Consider the following 10,981-nt stretch of genomic DNA (forward strand, 5'->3'; position numbering starts at 1 on the left):
CGTGACCTTCACGGCACGACCTCCAAGGCACGGTATTTCGTATTTCGGTCCACGCGCCAGCCACCTGTCTGTAGCCTAGGACGCAATGGGGAAGCTGGGGGGTGGGGAGGGGCGGGGAGGGGGACGCTAGCATCCCTCCTACAGGGGCCTTTATCGGTGGCGGTGGTCACAGCGATTTCGTTCAGGGGACGCCTCGGGTCGCTTTGACACCAGGAACCTCTGACTTATCCTGCGTGGGACGCCACCCGGGAGTCGGGGGGGGGGGCGGGGATTTTCTAGGTAATGGACCTTCTCTTTTCTTCAGTTCCCAAGGACTCTCCCTTGGGGTGACTTTTAACCCACTGGAAACAATTCGGATTGCAAAACGTAGGAAAGGACTGAGCTCCTGTGACACCGCATGGCCTCAGTGGGATCTATCAGTTAGATCTCTTCTGCAGGAAACAGGGCAAATGGACCTAGGTTACCTTCATTGCTCTACACCAAGACCCCGACCTAAGGGCCTCTTGCAGAATGTGTTTGCCTGAGGGGGGCGGCTAGTAAACTCCCTCCTGACATATTGGACGATAATTATCTAAATAGGCCCCCTCCGAATAAACCCAGGTTGCTGGAAGAAACATAGGCCCTCCCTAGCAAAGGGGACTCTGACTCTCTCTCTCTCTCTCTCTCTCTCTCCCTCTCTCTGTCACTGTTCCTCCTCCTAATAGATGTAGGGGCTTCTTCCTCACTCATTTCCCGGGTTAATGGCTATAACTGGAGCCAACTGTGGTTAGTCTACCTCGGGACGGGGACTTTAGGGAATGTTCCCAAGCAGCTGCCGAAACTCCCTTTGTTTCAGGGAAATTCCCTGTCCTCTCTGGCCCGGCGCGGACCGCCTGTTCCCCCTTTACTGGCACGAAACCATGGCGTCCGCGCCTCTGTTGGAGCCGATGAGCTCTAAAACCGGGACCGCTTTCTCTGCCTTCTGGCAGCACTTGGCCTCTTCTGTCTCCCCCTCCCGCTTCTGTTTCCGCACCACCTTGGGTGCAGCCTGCACAACAGGCTTCCCTACATCCTCGGTGGCGCAGGCCCCATGGCTCCTCCCTTCACTGTCAAGGAGCAAGAAGAAAAAAAAAAAAGAAGAGGGGCGCCTGGGTGGCTCAGTCGTTAAGCGTCTGCTTCCGGCTCAGGTCATGATCCCGGAGTCCTGGGATCGAGCCCCGCGTCCGGCTCCCCGCTCAGCGGGAAGCCTGCTTCTCCCTCTCCCGCTCCCCCTGCTTGTGTTCCCTCTCTCGTTATCTCTCTCTCTCTCTCTGTCGAAAAATAAATAAAATCTTAAAAAAATAAAATAAAATAAAATAAACAGCTGGAAAATGGGATTGGTTCCGCAACAGTTGTATAACTCAACTAGCACCTTGACCAATTCTACGTGGCTGGGATGACAAAATCGTTCCCTAAAAGCCAGAGCATACCCCGCTCTGTAGGGTTAACTATGGGCTTGTGGAGATAATGGATGACCCCACTTTATGACTGGATTGGATGATGCACTTGGGGATGCCCTTATCTCTTGACAAGTCTTCTCCCACTTGCCAGTGATTCCTTATACTTAGGATATTGTTAAGGCTAGACCTCAGACAAAAAGGGCTTCTTGATGGTTTCATCTCTCATAGTCATATTTATCCTAGAGGCCACCTCTATTGAGGTACAATTGCAAACAAGGGCTTTAGCCGAGCACATAATAGCCCTCCTGGTTTAAAAAAAAAAAAAAAAAAAAAAAAAGAGCCTCAAAGCTCACTACGGGACGGTCCCTGACTGTAATGATGTCACATCAGGTCCAGAGTGTCTTAGAGACCAAAGGCCACCAACGGACGATGGGAGGCCGACTTATTAAGTACTGGGTTATGCTTATAGATATGCCTGAAATATTACTCGAAACCTGTCAGACTTCGAACCCAGCTACCCTTATACCCGGACCCGAGCATCGTACTTCTATAGAGCATAACTGTTCAGAGGTTATTGATCTCGTTCATTCTAGCCAACCAGATTTAAAAGGCGCCCCTATTGAAAATACAAATGACAGTTGGTTTGCTGATGGCAACAGTTTCATGGAAAAGGGAATAAGAAAAGCTGGGTATGCTATAGTGCTCACTCGTGCTTGGCAATTATTATTGTTAAAATAATAATAATTATTATTAAAAGTTAATACTTATACTGACTCCACATAGGCTTCCCTAGTCCTACATGTCCATGGAGCAATTTGGAAGAAAAGGGGATTATTATCGAGCCATAAATCAAATATGGGCCTGAAATTATTACTCTTCTTAAGGCTGTACACCTACCTAAGGAAGTAGCTGTAATTCACCTCAAGGACATCGAAGGATAGGACCTTAGAATCTAAAGGAAACAATTCACTAGACCGTGCAGCCAAGCAGGCAGCACAAAATAAACAAATATTAAGTCTTTTATCCGTCTTAACTCCAATAAAGTCCATAAGTCCAGTCCATTCAGACCAAGAAATGCACAGGACTGGCTTGTTAATAATGAAGGAAAAAAAATCTTTTTTTTTTTTTTAAGACTTTATTTATTTATTTGACGGAGAGAGACACAGCGAGAGAGGGAACGCAAGCAGGGGGAGAGGGAGAGGGAGAGGCAGGCCCCCTGCAGAGCAGGGGGCCCGATGCAGGACTCGATCCCAGGACCCTGGGATCATGACCTGAGCCGAAGGCAGACGCTTAACCGACTGAGCCACCCAGGCGTCCCTCGGTAGAAATCTTTCAACGTAGCTGTCCGCTGGAGAAGATGTTGAAGAAGAAGAGAGGAGAGACGCTGCCAAGAAAAACCTCATCCAGCGGCTTGCGTCTTTCTCGCTCGGGGCTTTCTCCAAGGCAACGAGGCTGGAGCTCTCCGGCTACGCCTACCCGCCTACCCGCGCGTTTCCGTTCCCAGGCGGAGGGCCGGCGGGGAGGGCAGGAAACCAGGAAACGGCGCGCGCGTGTGGGCGGTACATGCAAATTAAAAACGGCTGTTTCTCCCGGGACCGATGGGAGCAAAACAATAAAAAGCGTGCAAGCCCCCCAAAAGTTAAGGACCTGACAAACTATGTATGTCTTATGGGTTGCGACGATGACATACTGTCAAGTTTAGGGGAAGAGGGTGGGCTTTCGTTTGAAGGTGATTTTTCTCACCGTGATCTAAACGGTTGTGTGAGAGGCAGGGTGCCGCGGTGCCGGGAGAACCCAGTTATCGCTTCTCGGCCTTTTGGCTAAGATCAAGTGTAGTATCTGTTCTTATCAGTTTAATATCTGATACGTCCTCTATCCGAGGACAATATATTAAATGGATTTTTGGAGCAGGGAGATGGAATAGGAGCTTGCTCCGTCCACTCCACGCATCGACCTGGTATTGCAGTACTTCCAGGAACGGTGCACCCCCTCGGGGGAACTACCGAGGTTTCTAAGATCAGATTGACTTCTATTTTGTTAAGTGTCTGACGGAGTTACGTCAGAGAGCTTCTAACTGCGTCGACGTCTGGATCGGGAGACGTAGGCTCTCTCCGCTAACGAAAAACACGGGGGATTGAAGTTTGAGCCCCAGGATTTCTTAATGATGATCAATTTCAAAAGCCTGTGTTTATATAATGCTCTGACCTACTCCTCCGTTTCTTACATAGTTTGGAAGTGCTGGCAGTAGCTGCTGTGTACACTTAAGCCATGAGTGCTGGCGAGTGGAAGGCCCGGACCTTGTTTAGAACGGCGCGGGTGCGCAGCGTTAGTTGATGTAGTAGATACTGTATGACGAACAGTAACTGGTACAGCTGTGGAGGCTAGGTTTACTGGGGGAGATGACATGGTTCTAAACCGTGTTGCTTGTAATTGTTGTTAGCTTAGATCCCCGAAATGCGGTACTGTGAAAATCACAAGGCTTGTATAAATTTAGGTGTTAAATATTTAGCTGGGAGGACCAATTTTAACCGGATGAGCCACTGAAAAGACGTCCATAGTTCATTTTTGTGTTTCCCTTCGCAGACCTTAGGCTAGAAGTGGCTCTTTCGGCGATCTGTAGAGGTGGCCATGGCCCCGATCAGAGACTGCTAAGATTTTTATGTTTAGAGTTTCATGTGACTTCGACATCGGATTCCGTTTGCATAATCGTTAAAAAATATCCACGCGGTACGAGAGCAAAGACCCCACTCCCCCATCACGAAAGGCAGCTCTTAGGGGTCGAGGTCAACTTCCAACGGTCAACACTCATCCAGAGTCAATGTAAGCAACGCCTCAAATGCGGCTGTAGCTGCCTTCTAACCTGATCATGACGGCAGAGTCCCGGGGTCTAAGCCCCAACCCCCAATCTCAAATCCCATTAGGTAGTCCCCGAATCCCCATTAGAGTTCAGTAGTGCCATTGCCAATCCCCATTAGAGTTCAGTAGTGCCATTGCCAATCCCCATTAGAGTTCAGTAGTCCCATTGCCAATCCTCATTAGAGTTCAGTAGTCCCATTGCCAATCCCCTTTAGAGTTCAGTAGTTCCATTGTCAATCCCCTTTAGAGTTCAGTAGTTCCGCAATCCCTATTAGACTTCAATAGTTTTTGTTAGCGGAGAGAGCCTACGTCTCCCGATCCAGACGTCGACGCAGTTAGAAGCTCTCTGACGTAACTCCGTCAGACACTTAACAAAATAGAAGTCAATCTGATCTTAGAAACCTCGGTAGTTCCCCCGAGGGGGTGCACCGTTCCTGGAAGTACTGCAATACCAGGTCGATGCGTGGAGTGGACGGAGCAAGCTCCTATTCCATCTCCCTGCTCCAAAAATCCATTTAATATATTGTCCTCGGATAGAGGACGTATCAGATATTAAACTGATAAGAACAGATACTACACTTGATCTTAGCCAAAAGGCCGAGAAGCGATAACTGGGTTCTCCCGGCACCGCGGCACCCTGCCTCTCACACAACCGTTTAGATCACGGTGAGAAAAATCACCTTCAAACGAAAGCCCACCCTCTTCCCCTAAACTTGACAGTATGTCATCGTCGCAACCCATAAGACATACATAGTTTGTCAGGTCCTTAACTTTTGGGGGGCTTGCACGCTTTTTATTGTTTTGCTCCCATCGGTCCCGGGAGAAACAGCCGTTTTTAATTTGCATGTACCGCCCACACGCGCGCGCCGTTTCCTGGTTTCCTGCCCTCCCCGCCGGCCCTCCGCCTGGGAACGGAAACGCGCGGGTAGGCGGGTAGGCGTAGCCGGAGAGCTCCAGCCTCGTTGCCTTGGAGAAAGCCCCGAGCGAGAAAGACGCAAGCCGCTGGATGAGGTTTTTCTTGGCAGCGTCTCTCCTCTCTTCTTCTTCAACATCTTCTCCAGCGGACAGCTACGTTGAAAGATTTCTACCGAGGGACGCCTGGGTGGCTCAGTCGGTTAAGCGTCTGCCTTCGGCTCAGGTCATGATCCCAGGGTCCTGGGATCGAGTCCTGCATCGGGCCCCCTGCTCTGCAGGAGGTCTGCTTCTCCCTCTCCCTCTCCCCCTGCTTGCGTTCCCTCTCTCGCTGTGTCTCTCTCCGTCAAATAAATAAATAAAGTCTTAAAAAAAAAAAAAAGATTTTTTTTCCTTCATTATTAACAAGCCAGTCCTGTGCATTTCTTGGTCTGAATGGACTGGACTTATGGACTTTATTGGAGTTAAGACGGATAAAAGACTTAATATTTGTTTATTTTGTGCTGCCTGCTTGGCTGCACGGTCTAGTGAATTGTTTCCTTTAGATTCTAAGGTCCTATCCTTCGATGTCCTTGAGGTGAATTACAGCTACTTCCTTAGGTAGGTGTACAGCCTTAAGAAGAGTAATAATTTCAGGCCCATATTTGATTTATGGCTCGATAATAATCCCCTTTTCTTCCAAATTGCTCCATGGACATGTAGGACTAGGGAAGCCTATGTGGAGTCAGTATAAGTATTAACTTTTAATAATAATTATTATTATTTTAACAATAATAATTGCCAAGCACGAGTGAGCACTATAGCATACCCAGCTTTTCTTATTCCCTTTTCCATGAAACTGTTGCCATCAGCAAACCAACTGTCATTTGTATTTTCAATAGGGGCGCCTTTTAAATCTGGTTGGCTAGAATGAACGAGATCAATAACCTCTGAACAGTTATGCTCTATAGAAGTACGATGCTCGGGTCCGGGTATAAGGGTAGCTGGGTTCGAAGTCTGACAGGTTTCGAGTAATATTTCAGGCATATCTATAAGCATAACCCAGTACTTAATAAGTCGGCCTCCCATCGTCCGTTGGTGGCCTTTGGTCTCTAAGACACTCTGGACCTGATGTGACATCATTACAGTCAGGGACCGTCCCGTAGTGAGCTTTGAGGCTCTTTTTTTTTTTTTTTTTTTTTTTTTAAACCAGGAGGGCTATTATGTGCTCGGCTAAAGCCCTTGTTTGCAATTGTACCTCAATAGAGGTGGCCTCTAGGATAAATATGACTATGAGAGATGAAACCATCAAGAAGCCCTTTTTGTCTGAGGTCTAGCCTTAACAATATCCTAAGTATAAGGAATCACTGGCAAGTGGGAGAAGACTTGTCAAGAGATAAGGGCATCCCCAAGTGCATCATCCAATCCAGTCATAAAGTGGGGTCATCCATTATCTCCACAAGCCCATAGTTAACCCTACAGAGCGGGGTATGCTCTGGCTTTTAGGGAACGATTTTGTCATCCCAGCCACGTAGAATTGGTCAAGGTGCTAGTTGAGTTATACAACTGTTGCGGAACCAATCCCATTTTCCAGCTGTTTATTTTATTTTATTTTATTTTTTTAAGATTTTATTTATTTTTCGACAGAGAGAGAGAGAGAGATAACGAGAGAGGGAACACAAGCAGGGGGAGCGGGAGAGGGAGAAGCAGGCTTCCCGCTGAGCGGGGAGCCGGACGCGGGGCTCGATCCCAGGACTCCGGGATCATGACCTGAGCCGGAAGCAGACGCTTAACGACTGAGCCACCCAGGCGCCCCTCTTCTTTTTTTTTTTTCTTCTTGCTCCTTGACAGTGAAGGGAGGAGCCATGGGGCCTGCGCCACCGAGGATGTAGGGAAGCCTGTTGTGCAGGCTGCACCCAAGGTGGTGCGGAAACAGAAGCGGGAGGGGGAGACAGAAGAGGCCAAGTGCTGCCAGAAGGCAGAGAAAGCGGTCCCGGTTTTAGAGCTCATCGGCTCCAACAGAGGCGCGGACGCCATGGTTTCGTGCCAGTAAAGGGGGAACAGGCGGTCCGCGCCGGGCCAGAGAGGACAGGGAATTTCCCTGAAACAAAGGGAGTTTCGGCAGCTGCTTGGGAACATTCCCTAAAGTCCCCGTCCCGAGGTAGACTAACCACAGTTGGCTCCAGTTATAGCCATTAACCCGGGAAATGAGTGAGGAAGAAGCCCCTACATCTATTAGGAGGAGGAACAGTGACAGAGAGAGGGAGAGAGAGAGAGAGAGAGAGAGAGAGTCAGAGTCCCCTTTGCTAGGGAGGGCCTATGTTTCTTCCAGCAACCTGGGTTTATTCGGAGGGGGCCTATTTAGATAATTATCGTCCAATATGTCAGGAGGGAGTTTACTAGCCGCCCCCCTCAGGCAAACACATTCTGCAAGAGGCCCTTAGGTCGGGGTCTTGGTGTAGAGCAATGAAGGTAACCTAGGTCCATTTGCCCTGTTTCCTGCAGAAGAGATCTAACTGATAGATCCCACTGAGGCCATGCGGTGTCACAGGAGCTCAGTCCTTTCCTACGTTTTGCAATCCGAATTGTTTCCAGTGGGTTAAAAGTCACCCCAAGGGAGAGTCCTTGGGAACTGAAGAAAAGAGAAGGTCCATTACCTAGAAAATCCCCGCCCCCCCCCCCGACTCCCGGGTGGCGTCCCACGCAGGATAAGTCAGAGGTTCCTGGTGTCAAAGCGACCCGAGGCGTCCCCTGAACGAAATCGCTGTGACCACCGCCACCGATAAAGGCCCCTGTAGGAGGGATGCTAGCGTCCCCCTCCCCGCCCCTCCCCACCCCCCAGCTTCCCCATTGCGTCCTAGGCTACAGACAGGTGGCTGGCGCGTGGACCGAAATACGAAATACCGTGCCTTGGAGGTCGTGCCGTGAAGGTCACGCCTTATTTTACCTCGCCTTGAAGGTCGTGCCTTATTTTACCTTGCCTTAAAGAACTTGCTGTTTTTAACCCATGGAGAACACTAGAAAAGTTTTACAAGGGGAAATTACCAAATTTTGTAGCTTAAGTGCTTAGTAGAGGACGTTGATGGAAAACAGTAAAGACAGAAATCCACCATGATCCAAGCGACATTCCAACACATGTAGTCCTTACAGCGAACTTCCCTAGGAAACGGTCCCCGGTTGGGTTTTAATTCCATCGGGTACTGGTTTCTGCCGGCTCCCACTGGAGGTCCCGCGGCCAGAAGCGGCTAGACCAGGGATGTGAAGGGGATCCCATTAGCTCAATCAGGAGGACACCTCACACGGGAGTCTTAAGATTGGCAGCCGTCCTGGTGGCTTAGGTGGCTGTCCCGTGCCCAAGACAGACAACTTTGTGTAAGGACAGGAATGAGAGAGGGCATCAAGTTTCTGCGTCTTGTTACCATCCCGGCCAGGGTACTACTAACTTCCAGCCAAAAGGCAGGCTTTCTCCTCCCTGTAGAGTAGCCACGGGCTAGAGGATTGCAGCCTGAGCAATCGGCGTGAAAGTGTTCCAGGAAGAAGAGCGTGCTCCTTGAAGAGCCCCGAAAATGAGAGTAAAGGAAGAGAAGAGAAAGCACTCGCCAAGTTTGCACCGAGGCTGAGTCCGGATGAGACTCTGGACCCAAAGCCCCACGTCTGGGCGCCCTATGATGTAGGAAAGAACGTTAGGGTTCGAAGCCAATGGACAAGAAAGAATTCCTGAGACGTCTCCGGTGCAAAAAGGCGGTCTCATGAAAGCACGGGGACAGGGCCCGTGGGCAGAAAGAGCTGCACTGGGGTCATGAGGAGTGGCCCATTATATACTTTCCAGCTGGGAAGGGTTAGGGATAGCCCAAGTCGCTAAGGAATTTTGGAAGCAAGGTTTCCAGGACCTTGAAGGGGCTAGCTATTGTTGGGAAAAGGTCATTTATTATCAGCTAATAAGACCTTAGTCATGAGACCCTTCAGATGTATGTAATGAAAAAAAGAGAAAACTTTGCCTCTTAAACAGAACAAAACTCATTCCTTTTTTTTTTTTTTTAAAGATTTTATTTATTTATTTGAGAGAGAGAGAATGAGAGAGAACACATGAGAGGGGGGAGGGTCAGAGGGAGAAGCAGACTCCCTGCCGAGCAGGGAGCCCGATGTGGGACTCGATCCAGGGACTCCAGGATCATGACCTGAGCCGAAGGCAGTCGCTTAACCAACTGAGCCACCCAGGCGCCCAAAACTCATTCCATATTGCGGTTACCAGAGGGTCCTTCGTGGAGCCTCTTAACAACTTGCCGACACCATCCAGCCAAAGACCACCAGGAACACGCCCGGGATGAGACGAATTGGGTCATCCTAGTTGCAAAAGTGAGAGGGGACGCGCTTCGGGGCGAGGGTGTCGGGAATGGCTTATTACGTATAGGATGTGGGCTTGCGGGACAGTTTAAGCAAGCGAGGCCTTCCTTTTGAATGGGGTGTGAAGGGTAGCAGCATTTGCTAACCCACCCCCCACCCGCCACCCCCCAATATGCCACTTTGGCAGAAAGATTATTTTGAGCTGAAACAGACAGAAGGAAGAACTCTGCCCTCTTCCGATTTGCCTCAAAGCAGGACAGAAATGTGTACAGAAGTCGATCACTGACAACCCAGATCCTTATCGGCCCAGAGACTGGCACCAGAGGACTCTACGTAACAAACTTTACTGGACGGCCCTTATCTTCTACTATTCCCCCCTATATTTAACTTCCTACAGTTTGCCACCCTAGAAACTCAAAGCCCCTTTTACTTCGTCTTGTCACTTCCTGAAAATTTTATTGTTGTTTTTTTTTTTCTTTCTTCTTTTTCTTTTTCCTGTTCCTTCTGTGTTAAGGAGCTATATAAGCCCAAGTTCTAGCCACCCCATTGAGTTACTCATCCCTAAGTTTCTTCCCATGTATATATGAGATATACACACTAATAAACTTCCGTTTGTTTTCCTCTTGTTCATCTGTCTTTGTGACAAAGCCCCAGCCATCCCCCCACCCCACCCCAAGAACCTCGAAGGGGAGAAGGAAAAAGATCTCCCCCGCCCTACAGATGCCTTCGGGAAGTCAGGGTAATTCAGTGATTGGGTAGCTGAATAAATCTTACCCAGAAGAAAGGAAAAACAGAGTGAGGCCAAAGCTGCAAACTGGTAAAGGAGTAGCAGTTACTCGTATTAGCCAGGATAAGGGGGGGTGTTTGGTGCATTTTGTTGTTCGGACAACATTCTTCTTTTTTGTCTCCGTTCCGACGTGACCACGGAGTGGTCTCCTTCTTCTGTCTTGATTCGTCGCGGTCCCAGAGCGGCCTTTTCTGATGTTGACGTTGAAAATAAAATAAAGGAAAATCTCACTTAAAATGGAGCCAGGAAGCCCTGAAAGGGGAGCTCTCAAGCACGTACCACTCCTTGCGGCCTGCCTAACCAGCAGGAAGAAGGAAAACAAAAATTATTCTGACAAGGGGGAACCTTTTCACATAGGCGGTTCAGCTCCTGCCTGTAAGAAAAAGGAGGATAGAGCCCTCCTTGCCCCAGCAACCAGGCACTAACCACCGCTTGCACTTTAATGGGAAACTGCCACAAACCTCAAGCTCTTGTTCTTCTCCAGTGAACTTTTGTTCAAAGCAAGCCTCCCCAATGTCCTCCTAAAACCTAAAAGAGCTGACCTTCCAAAAAATAAAAAAAGTAAAAAAAAAAAAAAAAAAAAAAAAGCTGACCTTCCCTTTGCCTCTTCGGACTTGCCTGTAGGCTCCCCCTAGCTTGCATGTCCGTCCCCAACTGCAATGCCTCTGCCATCCCCGAACAGACT

General features: G+C 49.1%; 2 non-coding genes across 2 annotated transcripts; one reads left to right on the forward strand and one right to left on the reverse strand.

The window, feature by feature from the left end:
- Nucleotides 1-3,218: 3,218 nt before the first annotated feature.
- On the forward strand, nucleotides 3,219-3,409 carry LOC118537796 (U2 spliceosomal RNA). The gene has a single exon (XR_004918285.1). It is a non-coding gene; the product is annotated as a U2 spliceosomal RNA (small nuclear RNA).
- A 1,283-nt stretch (nucleotides 3,410-4,692) lies between these two features.
- Nucleotides 4,693-4,883, reverse strand: LOC144381219 (U2 spliceosomal RNA). Its single transcript, XR_013446113.1, has one exon. It is a non-coding gene; the product is annotated as a U2 spliceosomal RNA (small nuclear RNA).
- Nucleotides 4,884-10,981: the final 6,098 nt, after the last annotated feature.

The sequence above is a fragment of the Halichoerus grypus genome, chromosome 2, assembly GCF_964656455.1.
Source record: "Halichoerus grypus chromosome 2, mHalGry1.hap1.1, whole genome shotgun sequence".
NCBI lineage: Eukaryota > Metazoa > Chordata > Mammalia > Carnivora > Phocidae > Halichoerus > Halichoerus grypus.